Source organism: Diabrotica virgifera, chromosome 1 (genome assembly GCF_917563875.1).
Source record: "Diabrotica virgifera virgifera chromosome 1, PGI_DIABVI_V3a".
Lineage (NCBI taxonomy): Eukaryota > Metazoa > Arthropoda > Insecta > Coleoptera > Chrysomelidae > Diabrotica > Diabrotica virgifera.
In genome coordinates, this window is record NC_065443.1 from 141,339,596 (window position 1) to 141,352,865 (window position 13,270).

Genomic DNA, 13,270 nt, shown 5'->3' on the forward strand with positions numbered 1-13,270 from the left:
AGAACATAGAAGATCAGTAGGTCGTCCTGGAAAAAGATGGAAGGATAATGAAGAATCGATGTATCCTGAATTCGTAAAGGCTGCTTGTAGAATTATTTGCATAATTAAAACCACAATGTGAACCATTTAATTTTACTTTAAAATTCGTGAAATTCAAACGGTGACAGGAAAGATTAAATACCTTTTTTACACTTTTTAAATAATTGTTTAATTGCGGCTCGCGAAAAATTTCAAATTTTGAAAAATGGCTCGGAATATCGAGGAGCTTGGCCACCCCTGTTATATTAAAAATTTCCACTACACTGAGAGTCATAAGTTAAGGATATAGAAAATGTATGCCTATTTTCATAGTTGATTTTTTCGTGAACGGATTTCGCTAATTTTTTTTATTATCTTAGATATTTCTTTAGTATTTACACAGTTGTGCAAAGATGTAATTAAACTTTTTTTGTACTTATACCGGGTGGAAGAAAAGTAATGTTTTTCTTATGTTAAGTTTGAAACATCCTGTAGGGAGAACAAGGTACAAATCTGTGTATAGATCGGAATCATATTGAAGTCTTATGTTTTGTGAACATTTTGTTTTTTGAATCTCCGTGATATCTTTAGCTTTCTAAAGATAAAGCAAATAGCACAGAAAATAGGTGGTTTTACTCCTTAACATGTATTTTAACTGAAACAAAACTAAATTAACACTAAGAAATAACAGTTAACAAAAATTTAAAAACAGAAAGGCACATAAGATAAACGATTGTCGATCAGGTAAGCGGTATGCACAGCACAACATAAGAGAGACGAGATTGTTTAATGGAGGCTCTATGATGTTTGGGTTGGAATTTCTCTGAAATTAATACTGATTTGGTGTCTACCTGGAGGCTCTTTAAATATCGAGAGTTACATTACACATATTCTTTTTCTTTGAACACTCTTTTTCTTTCGCACTATATATAGGAAATAATGTCGTCTTAGTGGTATGATAAGACATGACCTCCTCACGTATCGCAGTCGTCAGTTAAAACACATATTAAAAAGTAAAACCGTCTAGTTTCTTTGTTATTAAAGATATCAGAAAAATTTAAAAAATAAATGGTTCACAAAAGAAGAGACTACAACATAGTGTCGATGCATAACCACCATTTTACCTTTTCCTCCCTAAAGGCTGTCTCAAACTTTTGTTTCGGTTAAAACACATGTTAAACTACAAAACCGTCTATTTTCTTTGTTTCTAAAGATATCAGGCACATTCAAAAAACAAAATGTTCACAAAACATAAGACTATAATACGATTTCAATGCATACTCATTATTGTACCTCGTCCTCCCTACAGGGTGTTTCAAACTTAACATAAGAAAAACATTTCTTTTCCTCCACCCGGTATGAGTACAAAAAAGAATCATACAGAAGTAAAAACTTCGTTTGTAAAATGTAGTTCAACATACTTCGTATGTTAAACTACAAAACCGTCTATTTTCTTTGTTTCTAAAGATATCAGGCACATTCAAAAAACAAAATGTTCACAAAACATAAAACTATAATACGATTTCAGTGCACACTCATTATTGTACCTCGTCCTCCCTACAGGGTGTTTCAAACTTAACATAAGAAAAACATTTCTTTTCCTCCACCCAGTATAAGTACAAAAAAGAATCATACAGAAGTAAAAACTTGTTTGTACAATGGTATAAAAAAAATAGAGAGAAGTTTGAGTAAATATTTGCACAACTGTGTTAATACTAAAGAAGTATCTAAAATAGTAAAAAAAAATAGCGGGATCCATAATCCGTTCACGAAAGAATCAACTATGAAAATGAGCATAAATTTTCTATATCCCTAACTTATGCCTCTCAGTATATTACGTATGGGATGTCTACAAGTTTCTTTACGCAAACATTCCTAGTTTGCAAATATTTAACAGAAAATAAACTTTCACAAAAATTACCCTTATTAAAATACACGATTGTTCATTATCTACTTTTTGTTGGGACCAATCATTTTTCTTTTGGCATCTTATGCAAATTTACTATTTGAATTGGGAATAAGCCACGATATTAGTTATACATTAAATCTATTTGATGTTTCGACTTCCACTTCGGAACATTTTGATAACGATTTCAGAAGTAGAAGTCGAAACGTCAAGTAAATTTAATTTCTAACTAACATTGTAATTTATTCCAATTGAAATGGTAAATTTGCTACGAGACCGCACTGTAACTAGTATTTCCTCCGTATATACAATTTGCTAACAACATCAGCTCCAAACAAAATCTCAATCGGTACATCGCTTAGCAAAGATCCCTAGGTTCGCAAATAAATAATAGAAAATAACTTTTAATGGCACGGAAAATTGCTACTATTAAAAATACACGATACACCCACACACAGCAAAGGAAATCCCAGCTCCAGTTTAGAACAAGTATTTATTTCTTTCTAAAATAGAATATAACTACCCTACATCTTAAAAAGTCGTAAAAATTACAAGAGTCGTAAAAATTAATTAGTTCATATCAGCCCTAGACAAATGCTAGAGAAACGAAACTTATGGCATGCTTAATTATGAAACCTCAACTCATGTACCCAATTTTTAAAAACACAAATCATCCGAATTATATTTTGCATAGACTTTACTCGATACATTTTTAGTGTACACCACCGTGAAAACAGGTGGCTGAAAGGTAAGACCTTTGTTGGCGGCTAGAAAGATAAAATGTTTGGACGTGAATGGTCTGGTAGTACCACTAGAGGTACAACCACAAAGTTGGACCACTAGAGGGACCACAAATCGGATCATGAATGGCCGGCTTAAGAAAGAAAACAGATCCTTTCCGTATATCGGTCGCCGGTGTACACGTGTACAGCCATGCAGTCATTCAAAGACTGGTGCACTCTGGATTGTTTTTTATTCCATGGACTGGATTATTTATTTAATCAATTTTTTTAGTTTATAATATGTCATTTAGTATATGAGCGTGATAAATTTATTACCTATAGAAACGTTTTTGTTATCAGAAGGACTCAATTAATTATGTCCCAAGGTTTTTGATAAGCTTTCGTGAGTGTTTCATTCAACATACGTACTCGGTTTTAAAATTAACTATCCATTTATAAAAAAAATATAAGATAGGGGTATTAAAACAAAAATGATATAATTATTTTTGTTATTAGTCTTAGTTGGTTGCAATTGGCAAATTACAAATGCAAATCGGCAGGTAAGGGTGGCCATAAACCATTGCTCTACGGATGTAGTTAAAACAGATAAGTTTTTTTTAAATTGTGTTATGTATAATTTTTTTAGTTATATACTTTCAAATCAGACTCCATGGAATGAAAAATATACTTAATGTATACGTTACAGTTCAAGTTGATTCTCAGTTAGAGTTGACTCCAACTAGTTGGAGTCAACTCCAACTGAAACGAGCAGTAAAAGTTGATTTTAAAAATTTAAATCAACTTTTACTAGTTGGAGTTGACTCTTACTGGATCGATTCAGTAAATGTTGATTATACGAGAATCTCAAGTGCATTTTTGATGATTGTGCGTTTCTTTGTTTTGACCGTTTCAACTACTTATTAGTATAGTCTGTAACGTCGCCCCGTTAGGTAAATTATTCTGATTCGATTTTTTGCACAAACTTACTCAAAGAAATATGTACATCCGTATAACATTCCTTATAACAAATACACAGGGTGTCACGCGGTACCGCGGTCGAAAAATTGTTTAATTTTTGTTAACCAAATTCGCAAAAATAATTTTTTCACTTCGTACAAATTTTTTTTAGATCCTTTGGGCCTTTTTTTCTCTAAAATTTACTGTTGTCGAGTTATTAGCGACTTAAAATTTGAAAATCGCCAAAATAACCATTTCCAATGTTTAATAACTCGGTTAAAGATAATTATTGTGAAAGTCGAGCGAGCGGCCGTGAAGTAACGGCATAATCGCTGGCCTCATACGCCAGTGCACGTGGGTTCGAGCCCTGCCAAAGACAAACCAGTTTCATTTCCAATAATGACACGAGCCGTCTCACCGTGCCTCGGAGAGCACGTTAAGCCGTACCCCTGGGCTAGTGTACATCGACACTAGTTACTTGAAACAGGGTTAAAGATGTAATTGGCGCCGGAACTGTCCGAAAGGCAAAAATGCCATACGATATTATATATTATGAAAGTCAGAAACTAAAAAAAATCAAAGATTAAAGCTACCTCTATAAGATCCTGAAGAAACTTTTGTCATTATTTCATTAATGAGATATTATTTTTAATTATCAACAATGAGCGCTAACCGTGTATTGAGGCGGCCGTCAATGTGAGTGCGAGTGAGACTCACCATTGGACGGCTGGAATGGTGCATCTCTTTAGCACTCACCATTGACGGCCGCCTAATACGCACTTAGCGCTCATTGTTAATAACTAAAGATAAAGCCTAGTAATAAAATAGTGACAAAAATTTCTGCTGGATCTTGTAGAGGGGGCTATGGTCACTTTCTGACTTTCATAATAATGGATTTTAACCGAGTTATTAAGCCTTGAAAATGGCTATTTTCGCATTTTTCAAATTTTAAATCGCGTATAACTCGACAACAATCAATTTTAGAGAAAAATCACAAAATACCTTTTTTCTACGAGCGTGCAAAAATGTCTACTTTCGCGAACGCGTTTTAGTTTAGAAAGTTTTACTTTTCCGCACGCGTGTTACTTTTCCGCACGCGTTTTACTTTTCCGCACGCGTGTTAATTTAGATATGTTGATATGGCCTTAAAGTTATTATAATACATACAATAAACTAATATTTAGATATTATTTACTAATTTATTTCAAATATATCTTATTGTGTTCATGTTTTAATGAAATTAACGCGAGAATTCGATAAAATAAAATAATTTTGACATAATATTCGAAAGTCAAATCTGTAGACAATAACAGTGGTTTTGAATCGTCGTCATGGAAACCAAGATCGTCGTCATGCTAACCAATTATGCTGAAAGTTTGGTTTTGACAACCTTGTCAAAGAATTAATTTGTGTTTGTATTTTCATATTAATTAAATTAATTGATTAAGATTTGGTCATTTTTTAAAGACTCGTAGAAAAAATATTGTTCCTAACGCTTGCAGAAAGTCTCTGTTCCGCACTCGACTGCTTGCCGAACTCCGCGTCGTTCGGCAAACTGCAGTCGCGTGCGGAAAAGTATGACTTTCTGCACTTGTTAGGAAAATTATTTTGTGAAGTGAAAAAATTATTTTTGTGAATTTGTCTAAAAAAAATTGTTTAAACAATTTATCGATCAAGGTACTGCCTGGCACCCAGTAGATTTGTTATAAGGACCTCTTTTTGAATAAGTTTAGAGTAACTTACCTATGGTAGGGGAGCAAAGTATGCTAAATGTGCAGTCACTCGAGCGCTTTGGAGACCTATTGGGTTGTGATTATTAGGTCCTAAAACCAAAAAAAGTTAAGTAAAATTTTCCATTTTAGAGGGCGCTTGCCATTATTTAATTTAATTTTCCATTTCCATTAATTGTTTTTTCCGATTATAGCGCCATCTCTCCATAATTCGAAAAAATGTTTCGAATAAAAGTTGCTTATTTTTATGCAGAGAATCCAAATCTGCAATAAAAAATGGGAGCTCCCATTTAAGATTTTAAAGTAACCCCCCACCTCACCTCAGTGGGGTGTCGCGTTTGGTACCATTCGATATATTTTTCAAAAATATTAAATAAGTGTATTTTGCAGTTTTTCGATCTGATGTTTATTTTGCTAAATATCGCGGGATTTGTATTTAAAATTTTAAATTTACCCCCACCCCTCTCTGTGAGGGGTCATGTTGGGTATCATTCCATAGATTTTTGAAAAATATTAAACGTGTAGTTTTTAGTTTTTCGATCTGACGTTCATTTCGCGAAATATTCGCTTTTTTCTTGTGAAACTTTGTGACTCACCAATTTCCTTACGCCCCACTCAAATCGTCAGATTTTTTAAATATACACTGTTTTGCATGTACTTAACTTACCTTATCTTAATCTGACAATTTGGAGTATTTTTAAGGATAGATTTTTTTTCGGACCCCCCCTAAACGAACTCCCCTGTGTTAAGAGCCAATATATGGCAGAGGTACATCTGCTGGGTACCACGTTTCTCCCCATATGATAATCTGACGCGCTCGAGTAACTGCAAAAATCCTCGCTTGGGCTCCCCTACCACTAACGGGGGCGACGATGCAGCCTAGACTAATTTGAACATATTCAGTAACATTTAATTTCTAGAATCGGCTGTTTGTGTGAATCAGAATCTACTTTTACTAAGGGCCGATTGTTCGAACGCTAATCAACAATTATCATTATTAAATATTTAATTACTGTCACCAAAACTGTCAATGTCAACTTTGTTTAGGTTGCTGAAAACATAATTAATTACAATTATGAGATTTATTATTAATTATGTTAATAATTATTGTTATATTAATTTATTATAGTCTCAGAATTGTAATTAATTATGTTTTGACAACCCAAACAAAGTTGACATTGACAGTAATTAATTATTTGATAATGATCATTGTTGATTAGCGTTCGAACAACCGGCCCTAAATGGCATTGGGAAGAGTATACTTTTCCTAGTTGGAGTCTACTTTTACTAGTAAATGTTGAATATAAATCTTCATTTTATATTTATAATCAACTTTTACTGAAACCAGCCGTTAAGGGTCGTTTAAACACAGCGATAAATCAAACAACTTATCAAGGTCAATCGAGTTGTTGCAACTTATCATTGTGTGTAAACGGTGCATCGCACAACTTATCAAAGTTGGAGTTGGGTTGAAGGTGGTATCGCATTGAATCGCAGCGTCTAAACAGTGTTTCAACTTGTCATCACAACTAGTTGCTATGACTTATCGTTGTGTTTAAACGACGCTTTAGAGTTGACTCCAACTAGTTGGAGTCAACTCCAACTGGATAATCAACTTGAACTGTAACATATATAATTTGTTAATTTGTAAACCTTATAAATATTTTTTATATAAAACTTGTTTCTGAGCGTATTTCACTATTTAATTAAAAAATATAAATAATAATCGACTTTACGTTTAAGACCAGTTATTATAATAGAGAAAAAAATGCTTTTTGATTTTTGAATTTATTTGTAGTGCAGTCACTGAAGGTGGATATGAGCTATTACCTCCGATTTCGTTGAACCTCCATCGATTTGCATGAAAATTGGTGAGTGGTTAGAGGATATCTCAAGGAACAAAGGTGACATGGTGCCAACTTGCGCTTTTACCCTGGGGGTGGATGCCACCCTTCCTCGGGGGTGAAAATTATTTTATTAAAAGTAACCCCACAATTCGATAGAGGGATCAATTATAAGCAAAATTTGTTATATAAAGTTATTAAAAAAAATCAAAACTTTTTGAGTTATTAAAGATCAAAGATTTTAATTTTTCTTGAGAAAAATGCATGTTTTAACCGATTTTTCATAAATAACTCAAAAACTATGTTTTTACAAAAAAGTTATTATTATCAAAATTGAGGCTAATAAAAAATCAAATAAACTTCTTAGTAGAAAAACCTTTCAATGTTAATTAAAAGTGAGTTATAGGTAATTGAATGTATATTTCTTTCGTCGAGTACCCAAATCTAAGTATTCAAGCTTAAATACCGGGAAAATGATGCATTTTATAACATAAACTTAATAAACATTTGTCAAAGTTCTTAGAAATATCTATCAAATAAGCCCTCGAACAAGTTGATAGCATTAAAATTTATGCACCAAAAATGTTTCAAAATTTATCTTTTTAAAATATTTCCAAAAAATGTTATTGTTTTTTTGTAAATAACTCCGTTAATTTTTAAGCTATCAGGTTCACCTAAAAACTAATTAAAAGTTGATTCTAAGAGCTATTAAAAAACGGCGAATTTAGTCTTTTAAACCTCTTACTTTTTTAAAAATAAAAGGTTAAATGGCCCCAGTTACATAGTTCTCCCAGCAAAATTGAAATTTTAAACCTTTCTATCTCGGTTATTTTTTACTCTACGGAAATAGTAAAATGGGTAAAGTATTTGGAACAGAAAAAACTAAAATTTAGTTAATATATAATTTTTTACGTATATCGAGTATTTTTGGGAGTTCTTATCAAAAGAAAATGAAAAATACGATAATTTAAAAAATTCTGATTGTTTTAAATCATATCTTTTTTTTTTCAAAAATATGCATTCTAAACCATTCAAAATTGTTGAAATCATTAACTATGTTAACGTAAAGAAACTCTTGTGAAGATTACTACAAATTTTATTTTTTGTGAAAATGGCGTATGTTTTATTTTTCACTTTTTCCTAAAAATATCGAAAGGGTTCTCTTAAAGTGGGGAGTGTATTAAATGTTTTATTATCTTTAATTTTGGTAATAATAACTGTTTTACAAAAGCTTATAGTTTTTGAGTAATATGTGAAAAACAGCTTAAAAACATGCATTTTTTTAAGAAAAAAATAAAATCTTTGATATTTAATAACTCAAAAAGTATTGATTTATGTTAATAACTTTATATAACAAATTTTGCTTAGAAGTTGTCCCTCTATCGACGTCTGGTATTATTTGTAATAAAAAAAATTTCACCCCCGAGAAGGGGTGGCATCCACCCCCAGGGTAATAGCGCAAGTTGGCATCATGTCACCTTTGTTCCTTGAAGTATCTCCTAACTACTCACCAATTTTCATGAAAATCGATGAAGGTTCAACGAAATCGGAGGTGAAAACCTTCAGTTACTCCACTATTATATCAATTTAGCAATTCATGTGTTAAAAACGGCTTCAATTTTTTAATTTGCTTCAGCTAAATTTAAAATATGCGCATATTCCCTAAGAAAAAAAACTATTGTTTTAAATATTCATGAGTCACTTATTTATCAACTGTTAGAAATATAGTGACTATGTGCTCCGGCTCGGTATGACAGGTGTTAGCGGAAGAACCATTTACCTACTGATTTTTAATATTCCTACCTTCGACTGGCTTTGCCGCTGTTTCGCCTCAGCACGCGTGAGCTTAGTGAGAAACGTTCAACAACTGTTCCCCTTCTCTTTTGTAGATTACTCCGCGATTCAAAAACATATTCCAGTGTGCATCACTTCACGATTTGACAGACAAAAACGAAGACGAAGTTGTCGCGTTTTTCTTAAAACAGCTTTTTGAAAGGCGGTTGACATTGTAACTCAAAAACTACTCGACCAATCCACCTGAAATTTTGCATAGATGTTCTTTAGACATTTCGTGGGGTAACATTGTTTTATGTTTATTGTTTGTTTAACAATAATAAATATGTTGATTTTCACCATTTTGTTACAAATAATTTCGTTTTTTTTTTTACTTCCGAGTGATACCAAGAACTCAAAAATTGTTAAAAATAAAGAAACTTAACAGCGTTACCTCGAGAAACCATTGTTTCACATGATCTAGTGATGACTTCGGATGTCCACCGCAAAATCCATTTTTTTGAGGTGTTATTTTTCAATATTTTTTCTTGAACATTGTTTTGAAAATTTGTTGAATTATACTTAATATGCTTATTTAATTTAAAAGCACCAAGCACCAAGGCTCGGTGCTTAGTCCTTATTTATTCTCATTAGTTGTGGACCAGATAACAGCGAAACTACAGGGTAGCATTCCATGGTGCCTAATGTATGCTGATGATGTAGTGTTAATAGGAAATAGTGAAAGAGACTTAGAACAAAAACTGGAACAGTGGAGACAAGCTCTGGAGGAAAAAGGTGTAAAAATTGGTAGGACACAAATAGAGTATTTGGAATGTTCATTTATAGATGAAGTTACTACAAATAAAATGATATCTTTGGATGGTGAAATGATTGTGAAAAGCAATAGTTTTAAGTACCTATAGGATCGGTATTACGGAGTAATGGAGAAATAGATGGAGATGCATGCAGTAGAATTAGGGCTGGATGGATGAAGAGGAAAGAAGCGAGTGGTGTGTTGTGTGACAGAAAAATTCCAATGAAGCTGAAGGGAAAATTCTATAAAACAGCCATAAGACCGGCTATGATGTAAGGAAATGAATGTTGGGCAGTGAAAAAGAAAGAGGAACAACGAATGCATGTGGCGGAAATGAGAATGCTTAGATGGATGAGTGGAGTGACAAAGAAGGTTAAAATTAGAAATGAGTATATTAGGGGAAGTCTAAGTGTGGCACCAATTGATGCCAAAATGAGAGAGCATAGGTTAAGATGGTTTGGTCATGTTCAACGTCGAGACGTTCATCACCCAATACGAAGAATAGCTGAAGTGCAAATTCCTGGAAGGAGTAGGAGAGGAAGACCAAAGAAGACCTGGGGGGAGACGATAAGGCAGGACATGTTGGTAAAGGGGATTAACATTGATATGACCCAAGATAGAATTGTGTGGAGAAATGCCATTAGGGAAGCCGACCCCGCATAGGGATAAGGCAAAGAGAATGGGAATGAGGCTTTTTTAAGTTAAAAATAAAATAATTGTTCCATAGTTTCAAAAAAAATCACAAAAGTGTGACATATCATACCCTCCCCCAATGTTTTGACGTTTCAATTTCCACTCCGGAAGTAGTTCTCAAAAAAGAAAAAAAAATATTCTGAAAGATTTGTGTAGGTGCTAAAATCTTTCTGATTTGACGTAGATAATATGGTACATATCTGACATAAAATAGCTATTGAATAGACCTAACCACTTACAGATTAACCATAAAATTAAAAACTGTTATCAACAATACACGTATATACGTAGCGATAATTTGAAACGCCTTATCAGTTTTGTACGTCTTGCGACAGTCGAGTTCGTGGTGTAGTCAACGAGTGCGAATTTTTTAAAAATGTATGGAACTGTGACCGTGTAGTTGGTGTATTTTTAGTGATCTATCGTTTTTGAATTAGTGTTTAGCGAATATTTCGGCTATTGATGTTGGTTTAATAGTGATTGTATTTCAAAGTAGGTTGATAATTTCAATATTTTTTTCCATATGCGCGATGTTTATAAAATACATTTCGTTCAAAATTAGATTGTTTCTTCGATCGGAAACAAATTTGTTGAAACAAAGTTGAAATCAGAAAAGAAAGATATATTTTCAGTAAATCATTTTAATTTGTTTTTCAAAATACTAATATGTATATGTAGTTCAATTTATAAATTTTTCGTTAAAACCAATTTGGCATTGAAAAGGAAACAAAAGTGAATCCGTGAAATACGATGTCTTTAGGACATTTATGTTTAAGAAACCATCTTATACCAGTCTTGTAGTTCTTGTATTCTTTTTATATCGTCTTGTATTTTTTATCATGGACATTCTCACTTTATTTATTGGTGTCCAAAATAATTTACTGTAGCTAATATTGATCTGGTTACTCTCATAAGACCAAGGTACTCAAGTTGTCTCGTTTTGCTCGTTTATTGTTTTTTTATTACTTTTTGTACCAACTAAATTGAACACGTTGACTCGTATATATACCTTGGAACAGTCGTCAACTCGAAATAGGATCAAACAACGATCTAGAATTGAAAAGGCCAGAGCAACATTCAACAACATGAAAAATATATTCACCCATTCCGACATATCTCTCCCACTAAAAATACGGCTGCTAAAGTGCTATGTATTTCCAGTCTTGCTGTATGGCGCGGAGGCATGGACACTGACGGAAACATTAATGAGAAAGCTGGAAGTATTCGAAATGTGGGTGTATCGACGTATTCTCACAATATACTGGACGACTCACACCACCAACGTAGAGGTACTGCGCCGAATGGGAAAACAAAAAGAAATCTGTTTCACAATTAAGAAACGGAAACTTAAATACCTCGGTCATATTATGAGACATGATAAATATCATATATTCAACTGATAATACAGGGTAAAATAGAAAGCAAACGCGGACCCGGAAGAAGAAGGCACTCATGGCTTCAAAAATTACGCCAATGGCTTGGACTAACATCAATCGAGTTATTCAGAAACGCCGCAAACTAAATTAAAATTGCTATGATGATAGCCAACGTCCGCAACGGACAAGGCACATGAAGAAGAAGAAGATTAATTTTTGCTCAGCATTCATTTTTTCACATTAAATTCTTATGTTTAATACGGTGGCCATGAGATACGTAACCTTTTTCCGGATTGGAAGTCGAAACGTCAAATACAAAAAACGTGTAGTTTTAATTATAGTTCAGAGAAATAAGGAAAAAAATATCCTGTTGGTGACACAACCCCCTCCAGGTCCAAACCAAATTTTTTGAGTAATATGGACATCTATAATAATAACATATATTTCCTGCAGCCGATTTTGATGATATACATAGTTATAAACAAATGAAGATCAAAAAACGGTAAATTTTCGCTTTTTTCGTCTATTACTAAGAAAATAGTCATTTTAAACAAATGCGAGAGTAAGAAACTCATAAACGGTATAAAAAAACTTCAATATGGCGTTCGCTGAATATGTCCATCCTTATTGGTTGCTTAGAAATTTTGAGTTTTTATAAATATTCATCTCATGTAAAAATTAACTTAAAACCTTATTACACGGAATTCTGAGACTCCTGGTGCTTAAATCATACCCTAAATTTCAAAGCTATTGGTAAAATAGTTTAAAAGTTATTTAATTTGTTTATCCCAAATTCATTTTTTTTGCAACACTATAAGTCAGAAAATGATGAAGTTACAGTAATACTTTGGATAGTTTATGAAAGAAGAAAATTTACACTATTAATTTAATTAAAAAAAAATGACAAAAAATAATTCTTCGTAATAATAACTTCGTCCCTAATTGTCCTATAAATAGGACAATTGTTTTTCTAAATGTGTATAAAAGTTCAGTCTTTCTAAATATGAAAAAATAATTTTTCATATTGCGTGCGTGAAAGTAAATTTTCCCGCACGGTGTGCGGGAAAGTAAAATACCTTGTAATATGGCATTATAATATTGGACTTCATTAAATTGCGGGGTCCGAGAAGTTAGCTACAGATACAAGGAAATGAAGGCCTAACAGTGTTGCCATGTGTTCTTAGAATAAATCGGGAAAGAGCATGTGATATGTTTTTATTAATTTATTTATTGACAATAAATGTAAAACATTAACTATGTAGATAAAATAACGACAAAATTTTTTAAATTTTTAATGTTCTCTAATTATCTCGAAATACCAAGATTTTAGTATCAATAATAAAGTTAAAAAGTGTAAAATAAGTAAAATTCTGCTGCTTTAAGATTTTACTATATATTTTTTGTTTATTATAATCTATATGAAAATGAAATTTGTAA

At 32.5% G+C, this 13,270-nt stretch overlaps 1 protein-coding gene across 4 annotated transcripts in view; it reads left to right on the forward strand.

Annotated features, from left to right (window-relative positions):
• The window catches only part of LOC114326358 (eukaryotic translation initiation factor 4 gamma 3), a 394,838-nt gene that overhangs the window by 140,754 nt on the left and 240,814 nt on the right, over positions 1 to 13,270 (forward strand). Inside the window, exon 1 of one of the 4 annotated variants that reach the window (XM_050641546.1) lies at positions 10,800 to 10,949. The exons of the other annotated variants lie outside the window; for them this stretch is intronic. The gene's annotated coding sequence lies outside the window, so the exon portion shown is untranslated. Of the gene's footprint in view, positions 1 to 10,799; positions 10,950 to 13,270 lie in introns of those variants that run through there. 4 annotated transcript variants of the gene reach the window in all.